The sequence below is a fragment of the Cydia amplana genome, chromosome 18 (genome assembly GCF_948474715.1).
Source record: "Cydia amplana chromosome 18, ilCydAmpl1.1, whole genome shotgun sequence".
Lineage (NCBI taxonomy): Eukaryota > Metazoa > Arthropoda > Insecta > Lepidoptera > Tortricidae > Cydia > Cydia amplana.
In genome coordinates, this window is record NC_086086.1 from 2,903,782 (window position 1) to 2,915,886 (window position 12,105).

At 37.7% G+C, this 12,105-nt stretch overlaps 1 protein-coding gene across 1 annotated transcript in view; it reads right to left on the reverse strand.

Annotated features, from left to right (window-relative positions):
* Positions 1–4,993: 4,993 nt before the first annotated feature.
* Positions 4,994–12,105, reverse strand: part of LOC134656260 (gonadotropin-releasing hormone receptor) — a 430,768-nt gene continuing 423,656 nt past the window's right edge. Inside the window, exon 6 of the mRNA XM_063511776.1 lies at positions 4,994–5,003. The gene's annotated coding sequence lies outside the window, so the exon portion shown is untranslated. The remainder of the gene's footprint in view (positions 5,004–12,105) is intronic.

The window sequence follows — 12,105 nt, forward strand, 5'->3', positions numbered from 1 at the left end:
CCCTGTGTAGAGTCTTTGGTTTACGAAGAAAATTACTTAGTTATGAAATTTTGAAGCAAGTCAAATAAATATAAGTTTTTCGTCGATAATTTCATGAAATTAATTGATACAAACTTTTACCACTGAATGTACATGTACTTTTCTTTCAATAAACAAACCCAAACACAATTAGGTTACGTTGTTTTACCACAGAGTTCCTATTGATTTTTTCTTATAGTTTATATTGTATATACATATATGTATGTGAAGTTTCAGCTCAATCGAATAATTGGAAGTGGGTCTAATTTAGCTTGCAACATTTGACCCGAACATGCATACATTGCATGTTAAATAAAAGCTTGTTAAAATCGTTTAAAAAGCCCACTGGTCATCATCTGCCTACTGCGATAGTAATCTATAGAGGTTCATATGGATAGAGATATAGACATCTATGTCCGCGCACTGAATACTGTATCAGAGAAGCAGAGTCTCACGTAGCGTGAGAATGGAAATGACGTTTTATTTCAAGGGTTTTATCACGTATGGGAATATACTTTTTGCGTGAAAAATATCCATTAGGATTGGCGAACAATAGGGAACCCTTTTTATTTCAAGGGCCGTTAATGTCTTGATAATATAGATACTCAAACACGAGTACAATGTGGTTTCAGCGAAAAAGTTTACACGTTGTTCTCGGCCCTCTATTTGGGTCAGTACTCAAATTAATACACGAGTTGATTGAAGGTTCTTTTCCTCAAGTTTAGACATTTACTATATATATTCATCAATTATATATATCGTCGTTATGATGATGATGATGCTGCTCTCCTGACCGATTTCGACCACAACGACTGTGTGCTCTGTAGGAAATTCGTCGTTATAACCGACAACACAACACAAGCCTTATTTAGCTTACTGTGGGGCTAGGTCGGTTGATGTGTCTCATAAGATTGCCCCATAATATGTAGTTTTTTTGTCTTAGTTAAATAGTTACTTGTTATTACTGTGCACTGTGATTACACGCATAATAGATAGGTATAGGTAAGTAAGTTGAATGATAATTACTTAGTTGCGCAACAAACAATCGAATTACATTGGAAATGATTGAGATGACTTTGGATCTTTTCCAAAATTCTAGCCGCAATGACCAGTTAGCGACGGTTTCCTAATAAATGAGCCCGGATTACTGTTTCTTTATCTTTATGTTCCCTTCCGGCGCGGCGGGATGGCGGAAGTTTTTATAGAAACATAAATATTTATGGTTGTCGGATTAGGAAAAAATAGTCGGAGATAGCGTTGGGGATGATGACACGTTTATTGCTTACACACACACTGACTTTACTACGTACTTAACGCAGTATTGCTTTTTGATAGTTACTAAATATCGCAAATCTTGTGGGAAAACCGCGTCATTTGAAAGAATACCATTACCAAATTTGGTAGTTTTTCCGGTTACTATAAGCTAAATTTAAACCTTGATAATAGGTATATTATATGTAACTATTTGACACGAAATTATTCAACATAAAAACGGAGAAAAACTGTCGAAAAATTTACTCGTACGCTGTCAAAGTTCGGTCAACGAAATTGAATTTTGGTTACTAGCGCCAAACTGCTAAATAATTGTGATTATTTAAATTTAACGATAGATATTTGAAAAAGGGGGCCGCTATGTACCTACTGTATTTTATATTTGAATACATTAAACTAGTTTTTATGTTGCAGGATTCGTCGATCTATGCGGCCGTTTTAATTTTCGACGTTTCGGATCACCGGCGTATCAATATCGTTCGTACATCTGTTAGTGTTCTTGTGCCAAAATATATGTGATAGGTATTTTAAATAGTCATTTTTGTTTTAGGACAAGGTTGTAACACGGCGGTAAAATCCAAGAGATTATAGTACGCCCGAAAACGGTTCAGTTTCAGCACTAAACGATAAAAACTTAACAGTTTTAGGCTCGTATTGTAAGCGGTCGGTTAGGAAAAAACGTATGCTAACATTCTTACATTGTTAGTGGTTCACTGGGGCGCAGGCGTACAAAAACGATTCTGCCATAAAAGTGGTTCACTGTGCAAAAACTATTCTGCCATAAATAGTGGTCCATGCGGGGAAAATGCTTCACTATCCTCAGCACGTAGGCGCTTGTCAGTTTTTATTCCCGCCGGCTGTTATGTGGCATGAACATTTTAAGGATGTGTCTGAAATACCAAGTGTGGGTTTCAGTTTTCAAAAGGATTATAATTAGTAACAGATCTGGCGTTATTCCAGTGATTTACCTACTTCTATTTACTTACAGCCGCCATCAGATATATGGGAGCGGCCAAGGAGGTCACAAATATCTGAATAATACCTCTGTTAACAAGACCTTAAAGGGCATACTTAGATATTTTTGATCACCTGGGTTGCTTCTGTATATCTAATCGCGAATTGTACAAGCTAAGACGTTAACTATCTAAATCGAAGTTTGTGAATGTATGGAATTCAATAATGGATAAATTCACGACCTCCAGCGAGAATCTAACTTCTAATTAGTAATTTGTCCATCCAGTTAGTAGCGGGTTAGAGCGACTGGACCTAGAGCCCGATTCAGGTATAACAACTTGTTAGTCTTGATCTTATTTTGACACGACTTTGTAGATCGCTCACACTGAATACTGCATGGGAAATGATGTGAAAGTTGCGCATGGGATGCACGCTGGCAAAAGTTAGTTTGCAATATTTAAAAGCCGTGTTTGTGTATTCCGATTGCTTTTTTTTATTTTCGAATATCTAGGAACAGAAAGATACACCAATTTGAATTTAAAAATGTGTGTTATTTTAACTCGGCGTTTCGCTGTGTTTTGTCACTTTTGAATTCGGGTTTAGATTAAATATAGACAATCAAATTCAACTCGCTAAATATACAAATGTAAGAGGATTTTTATTTTAGACTTGTTTTGAATTGCCAATGGTGTTGTGATGTGTGAGAGTATTTTTATTGGAGCAAAGCGATAACAGCAGATTAATATTAAACGCATATCCATAAGTACTTCGTTTTGTAATTGGCAGAAAAATTAGAAATAGCTCCGTAAAGTAAACATGTGGTAGGTACTTTTCGCGGGAAATAATTAAGGTAAATCATGGTCCTGCTAATTGAGATATTTCATAATTTTACTGGCCGCCGAATAATTAAGTTATCCAAATTGAAATAAATGAATTGATTAATAGCTAGGTAGTCGAAATGAAATTATTCCAATATGTAAAAAATTACGCATGTAACTTAGAGTCCTGAAATCTCATGAATTGCTTAATGCATGGGTAAAATGAAATTCCGCTTTGATGCGATCAAATATAATATTTCAACGATTCTTACGTAAGTTTTTGTGTCCTACATTCGAAGCGAAAATGCGAGTTCGTTTTTTAAATGAGAGTCCATATACATAACAGCTTTTAACACGCTAGGATTTAATGCGAACGAAAACGTTTTTTTAACCTTTGGGAAGTCTACGTGCAACTTGGCTTAAGGATTAGTAAGCAATTTATCGCATAAAGCCCATTCCTACGGAAGCAGAGAAAAGTATTCCAGTGAATGGCCGTGGATTAAAAGCCCGTGAAATGAATCTGGGGTGAACTCTTCGTTAATAAAGATTACAAAAGACCGGTGGCAATGTGGATACTAAGGTTGCGTTTCAGAAAATGTAAGACGTTGGTATGTTGTAGGTACCTACTAGACACATTACATATAGCTTCTATCCGACAAAAAGCAACCGCCCGCCCGTATTTCTAGCGAGGACCTTGACTAACACAAGTGATACAAAAAAAAAGATTGTAGATGTAGGCACTATAATTTTGGTATAATTGTAGAAAGGTATAACTCACGCATTGAATGATGGTCCCTTTTAGTACCTTGTTAGAGTGACAATCAATATGAAGGGATCTCACATATTATTGTCACTGAGAAGAGGTGTGAAGTGGCATAGAAATTTATTGGTTAATACGTAATTGATATTGTCTTGATGATGAATATAAAATACACCCCGACGTTTCGAACCCTTTACGGCGTTCACGGTCAACGGAAGACTTAGGAAAAATATAATGTCAAAATTATAATGTGCAAAATTGTCGTACCTGTTTTAAATAAAACACAATTTCTCGTCGTTTTTATACTTTTAATCTTTTAACTTATCAAAACGTAGTCGTATCTACAAGTAGGTATGTATATCAGACGCTGAACAATTTACTCTCACTTCCTATGGCAGAAAATAACTGCTTTGAAATGTATTCCGTCGTTCAAATCGGAATACAATGAGGGCTTCAGAGCACGTGCCTCTATGCATGGAAGGCCTTCGTGGCATCTTCAATAAAAACTACGCTTAAGAATACTGCGGGAGCTTTTTCTAATTTAAATAATATATGAATGGAAATACCACGGATATCTGCATATGGAACTATTCAGTGAGTACCGTAAAACGGGGTGAGTAGGTTTCGCGGGGAGAGCTGGGTTATGAATGGGGAGAGAAGGTTTGAGAGGGGGGTGAGAAGGGATTTTAAGGCTACTGCTACAAAAATAATGTATTGCAGTTTAAAATGGAGCTATAGTAATACGCATAAAAAGAAAAAAATCGATCCAACAATCTTCCAAAATCACCTTTGTATGAAAACCCCTCTCACCCCAAATACGAGGCACTACGGGGTGAGGTGGGTTTTCCTCCTTATCGTCAAAGTTATGAAATGGAACTACCCAAAATAAAATAAATACTAAAATTACAAACGTCCGGAACACTTATTATATACACCATTCAGTTTTCATATGTAAAAATAAAATGTTATCGAGGTTTGAATTTCAGTTTGACCCTACTCACCCCATTTTACGGTAACCGTCTCTAAATAGAGCGTTACTACTTATAAGCTCTGATGGCTCTTGCTGGTTTACCCTAGGTACAAACACTTTTGCATAGAAATCTATGTGACATAATCAGACAAACTACAGTGACAGATCTCATAGGAATTGCCGCCGTATCTGAAACGTGTCGTATTTTTAGCTTCAGTTAAAACAATACCTTACGGCTTACCCTGAATTTAAAATTTTGATATAGTAATTAGAGTTTAAATTTTATTGGTGTTACACTCATAAGTCCAAATACGTATGCAATTACAAATTGAAACAGTTGAATTACCTCTTATATAATTAAAGAAGGTTTTAAATCGCTCTGGGTCTTGCAACGTCTATTTTGAGTTAAAAAAAACGTTTATTACATTACTTCATAAAAGTTGACAAAATCCGTAGTCGTAGTAGTAGTCGTTCTTAATTACTGATATGCCGGAAACTTTCCAAAATTGCAAAATTTTCACATGGAAAAATGATGGAATCGAAATTTTCCATTTCCAAAATGAAACGTTAGTTTGTTTCCTGAAAAAATTCCAAGGTCTTTTCCAAGTTCCACTTTCCATAACTTATTCAACTGTATTCTCAATACTAGCCCGTTCCCCGGTTATCAAATACATTGCATTTTTATTTTGGTAGCTTCGATTGAGTTTCACTCCGCACTATCACAAAGTTGCACGTACGGAAATAACCGAATGCCGTTTTAATTCGCTTGTTTTAACGAACCTTCGCCAGAAAGGTTCAACCGGGCTCAAGTTAATGCCTCGGCATACGGAGTAAAGCCTCTTTTTGTTGCCTCACTTGCCTCCCTCGCATGCGGGATGTCCGCGGCGAACGCGTGTTAGCATTGACAGGATTACGAGCCAGATTTACACTGTGTACGATAAGAGCGTGACCGGTAAAACTTGTATTTCGATATTGTAAACCATTTTCATTCAAACGCCTTCTGATTGTATCTAGCTTGGAGGATACAACTAAACGGAGTAGCCATTAACAGGCTTTCCCCTGTGTCGAAAATAGGCGGCCAACGGTCATACACAATGTATGGACTGACGTTTATCTGACATGGCTATTTTTACGTTACGCATACATTTGACGTTCCCCTCCCCCGCAAAAATCGGCAGACTGTTTTGTACAGAAAATTACAGACATGGCGTCTCCGTTTGATTATATCCTCCAAGGTATCTAGAGATATCTTCAAACCTTTTTTCTTTAGTTTTCTTGCTCAGAAGGCCCAGAACGCAATGATAGAAGTGAATTTTTTGAAAACATCTGCAAGACCCGTTTTAAATCCTATATGGATGAGGTCTTTTTTATTTTTTCCCGTTTTCTGGTAAATCGTAAACATTTTTATACTCCACATAGCTTCACCCACTTAATTACAAACGCCTTCGATTTATTTATATGCAATCAGCTTGGTTTCGTAACATTTTGGGCCCTTTCGGGTACGTACAGAAGAACACTGCCTCATAATAACGTGAATCGTAAGCGACATTCTTTTTTTTATTGAAGTTTAGGTGGGAAACTGTCAAAAGATTTTTATTATTTTTTACGAAGCATTGTAGGCAAAAGAACATTCTATGCAGCTAGTACTTTTTTTTTGTGCCACATCCTTAAAATATACATGCACCCTGGTCACGCTCTTCTGAAACACACTGACGTATATTAATGTTCTATTGGTTAGGAGTTAGTTTATATTAAAGGGAATATATCAACTCCCACGTGTGTGACGTCACCATAAGCGTTCTTCTAAGGTAAACATTACGAGCTCTCGAAACAATTTTATCGAGGTCAAAACGATGTGATTGTATAATTTAAATAAGGAGTACATAGGTACACACTTAACAAAGTAAAACTATTTATACAGTTTAAACGGTTAACTCCGAGTTAGTTGGCCAACCCTGGAACGCGCAATTGGAAGTCAGATTCAAAACGTCCGGTTTCATCATGGTCTAACCAATCATCTCGAAGCTCATGACAGATAATGTGACAACTGACATGGAAATATGAAAACCGCAAACCGGAAGTTAAACGTGTTGATCGCTACTATTGAACTTCCACTCAAAACTAACCGAACTATATATTTCACCATCGTTTTTGAAAAATGGACGGTATAACGTTAAGATTAAGATTGATTTTATACCTAAAATTTGTGACGTGAGGTAATAATATAATTATGGCGATTTATTATCCGCAAGTTGGTATGCAGAAACGTAACCACGGACCATATTAGTAGGGAATTAGTGGTATCGGCGTATATCAATACTGTTTTGTAAGGTGTCAGCTTTCAGGCGTAGGGTATGTAGTGGTATCGGTTTTGGCGGCTGTAAAAATAACACGTAGAAAAATATGAACCCTGAGGGCTCCTCTACACGATGGGCCATTATATTGGCCCACTATGATGGGCCAGCGTGTAGAGAGGGTAGTGGTGTCGGATGGCTTATGGCACGCCGGGATGGCGATGGGATGGCCACGGTGTCATTAGTTCGTCCGCACATCAAAGGTAGTGGGCCAGGGATGGTGCCTCTACCATTGCATGGTCATGTAGCTGGTCCAGTGCTGGGCCATCGGTAGAGGAGGAGCCATGAAAACATGACTTACATGGGCAGTTGTGTAAAACTACGCATTAAATAAGTATTTTATGTAAGGAAATTACTGGAGTACCTGCCTGGCTTGGGCTCAAAAGTACCTCCTCCTCCCCCTCTATGGTATAATTAAACGGCTCGAACGACGCTTCGTATATTTATAACCACGCTTACATGTATAGGGTTTTATTAAAGCGGCAATTACACTTCGTCGTTCGCCGCATGCAGCATGCGGCGACCGCAAAATTGTAAAGAACACGTTAGTCGGTCGCATTCGGCGATCGACACCTGCCAACGCTTATAAGTTGACCGAAGCAGTGTAAATACGACATCTGTCCGCATTATTAGATCACCGACAGCGACGACCGCAGATCATTTGATAAAGTAAAACCTCTATGCAAATGTACTCATTATATCGTTGGCATTGGCCATTTATATTTGAAGTTGTCACAAATAACATTCGGCCACCGCATTAGGCGGACAGACTAGTGTAAAGACGACGTTCGTTGAACGAATCCATTCAAGAGTCATGCGGTCGCCGTAGTAGGCGGACAGACTAATGTGAAGACGACGTTTGTTGGCCTAAGTAGTTTAAAATGAATTCAGCGACCGCATTAGGTGAACGACGCAGTGTAATTGCCGCTTTAGGGTCACAGGCGAATATTATCTGACATACGAATGTAACCTTAACAATAAGGTAGTAAAACGTGTGTGTTTAGGTACCTACCGACAAATCGAACCTAACTAGCAACAAGATGTAACTATTTACTCAATTAGAAGAAAATGATACCCTTTTAACGAGCAAAGAAATATTTTTCCGATACAATCACGTCATGTTTAGGAAACGCCTGGCTAATTCAATTGATAGTTCTTGAAGCTACGACTATATTCCCTAGGGCGTAAATGGCGTAATGTAACAATAATGTAAGGAGATTTTTTTCTTTTAAAAGGTTACCTATTGTTAACAAATATACAAAATATCTACAAGCTGTCGCTTGAATATGCCAAAACGTAAGGTTAGCAGCCTGGATAATACCAAAAGCTGTGTGTATTCATGAGATTCGGTGGGTGATTATATCTAGAAATATACACATATCGTTTCTCAATTCAATACCTCCAATGACACCTTTTTGAATTTTGACAGGCAATGTAAATTGTACATTGGTGCGGTCTGTTGCAAAGCATTAGGTTTTTTTTAGTTTCAGGAGTTCTCGTTTTAGAAGTCAATAATAATGGGAATGAGACATTTTTTATTTACTACATTTTAAGTAGCCAATGGCAGACGGCGATTAGCTAATAGTAATTATAGTTTACTTGGACAGGAATAGAGATGGCCTACCTCGGTTAGGTATTTCTTTGCTCGGCTGTCTATAACAAACTCAGTAGACAGTACCACTAAAATTATGGACTTATATTAAAGATACGGCCTTTGCAGCACTAAAATTATTCTTATTATATTCTATTTTATCATTCGCTTTTATAAAAATATTGAACATGTGAGAATCCAATAAAAACAAATCATAACAAAAAATATAAAAGAAAGGTAACCACTTCCGTAGTATATCGTTACGACAATTTACTGAACAACATTGAAATGCCCTCCTGACGACAACCAATTCCGTGTAAACATTTTCAAAATGTACGACGTCACGTTTTGAATACCCGAGTCGACCTGGGAAGTCAATGTTCGTAAGTGGGGGACATAAAATCTACGCCAAGAAGCCATAAAGAGGGCATTTTCTTGTCTACGAGAGCGTTTCTCTGTATGGCTCTAAAGCTGAACGTGTTCGGAATGACTAGCAGATGTGCTTGTTATCGGGAAGCTTCTGTTATCGATATAAAATTTGGTAGATTGCAAAATCCGCGATAAAATTATTACTTTTCGAACGGTTCACCCCTATTTACGCACGCCGAAATGTTTTTTTTATTGGCACGTGTGATTTATTGCTTTCCTGTAAAAGCTGAATTTTGATTTAGGTAATGATTATTCTGAAATGTTATGGAAGATATTTTAAATCAGTGGTTACATATGTTTGATATTATCAGATTCTAAATTTACGGAAGATACAGTACATATGGGGCTACTTTTCCGCACTAGTGCGTAAAATAGCACTTTTCGTGCGATGTCGAAACTTTAAAGTGCCATATGTAGGTACTGTAAAACGTTGTTCGATACACGTGCGAATAGGTAATTCGCAACTCGTGTCTATTTAAAACACTCCCTTCGGTCGTGTTTTAATTTATCGCCACTCGTTTCGAATTTCCTCTTTTTCGCACTTGTATCGAAAATAACTATTTCTTTCTTTATCAAAGCAGTAACCTAATATCGTCCGTATCATAAGTTATGATTAAAGATAAAGATAGTTTATTATTCAAAAAGACATATTACAATGCGCTTATGAACGTCAAATAAAGCTACACCGGCTCCAAACCTATACCACTGCCTCGAGAAGATTGGCTCAAAAAACGTTTATATAATTCGTTTTTGTATTAAGCTTCCATACCACGCAAATGCTTTTCACAAATGTACACATGTTACACAAAGAATACCAATAATAACCGTAAGAACATATAAATTACATTTGAGTCGTTTTGAATTGTTTTAAACCATGACTAAAGGCATGCAACATGTACTTACAGTTAAGAAATGCGATTTCCTTGCCACTTCGTTCTACCGAACAACTTGATTCCTGACTCACTGTGAAATCTTTTTACATTTACTACCTACGTCATTGACATTACATTACATTTATTTGAAAAGTTTAATTCTATGGTGGGTCACAAATCAGTTAGTTCGATTGAAAAATCGGCGCCCTAACATAAGTATCCACTTTTCTATACAGCTAGTAAGTATGGTGACGTGGAAAGTTAGGGCACTTAATATTCTTTGTTATTTATCTTGTCACAGAGACAATCAATATAAAAGCCGTTAGAGATCTCAATAATATTATTACAACCTTGTTGCGGACGTGGATTCGAGGAATCGTTATAGTGATGGAACGTTCATAATGTTTACGGTAAAATACAATTGCTGAATAATAATTATCTCTGTTAATTGAAGCCTTGGTCTCTCTTAATTTAACAAGTGACAGCTATCTTTGATCTTGTCGCTGAATAAGTACGGTTACCATCAGTTTGGCACTGACATAAACGCCATCGAGAACGTAATTTACTTTCTATACATCTCGCTCGTACTCGCATATTAGTGCGAACGAGATGTATAGAAAGTAAATTACGTTCTCGATGGCGTTAATGTCAGTTTTGACACTGTCAGTGACTCATGGTACGGGCTCTGTAGTAGGTTCAGTCGCCATCAGATATATCGGAGCGGCCAAGGTGCTCACAAATATCTGAACACGCCTCTATTGTCAAGGCGCTAGAGTGCGTGTTCAGATATTTTTGAGCACCTCGGCCGCTCCGATATATGTGATGGCGACTGTTTCAATAAGACTAATAAGGTAATTTAATTTGGAAAACATCCTCGTTTAGCCCTCGGCCGGCCGACAATGTAGCTACACATTTCCTTTGTTATGCAATCTTGTACTAACCACGAAACAAACAAGTGGCCCGGCAATCTCGGGCCTGACTCTGACTTACGTTCCTATACTTGTAAGGGACTGGCCAGTTGAATACGCCTCTTCGAAACTTTGTGGATTGTTGTCTTGTTATATTATGATTGTCAACTTTCATGAGATGATTGGAGTGAAAATATGATTGAGGAATCAAGGTAAATTATTTGGAATTATATGTATTGTTTATCTTAGATGTGAAATGCGCGACTTTGATACATTATGAACGAATTCCTTCATAAAATGGTAAATAACTACATGGCATTTGATGTATATAGACATATTTCTAAAAAGCGTCAACCTAGCAAAGTATTAGAAATGAAAGTAAGTATTTGGTGTAAATATTTCGAGTTCAATTCCCGCTCGAAAAAGTGAATATTTTTACTTTTTCTTTATTTTTAAGCATTGTACTTAAGTCAGTCTCAGTCAAACTTTACTTTTCCAGCAGTTTCCAAGTCCCCACGTCACTTAAAAATTACTGTAAGGTAAAAGTGCCCCATCACGACACCGTCAAGGAACCACTTAAGCGAAGAAATCACTATGTTTTGGTTTGAGCCGAAGTAAAGTGGTCGGACCCGAGAACGTGTACAATGCGCCGTCACGTATCTTACATTACTGCGCTGAATGACTATGGAGTTACGAGTCTATTCAGCCAACGTTAAAAATGGTGCCGCTTCAGCTATTTCTTCTCCATTATTCACAGAGGGCAATCCGCCAGCGTTAAGCACCCATTTAATGCCTCCGTTAAAGGCGAAAGTTCGTGTGTCGTCGTATTGCTTACTTATAGCCAGTGCACGTTATTAAGGTTTATTTTCGGCACTTCGAAAAGTCGTACGGTGATTATATTATAAATATTATTATTAGGAGCCTGTAATGTCCCACTGCTGGGCAAAGGCCACCCCCCACTTTTTCAGTCTTCCGACCCTGTGCAGTCTCTGGCCATTCCTTTAAAAAGGAGTCTAGCTCGTCTCGCCATCGCCGACGTGGTTTGCCAACTCCTCGTTTTGAGCTGGGCTGCCACTCTGTGGCGATCTTGGCCCACAGCTCACTCGGCATTCGGCAGACATGACCAGCCCATATACATGACATGATTATAAATATGTTG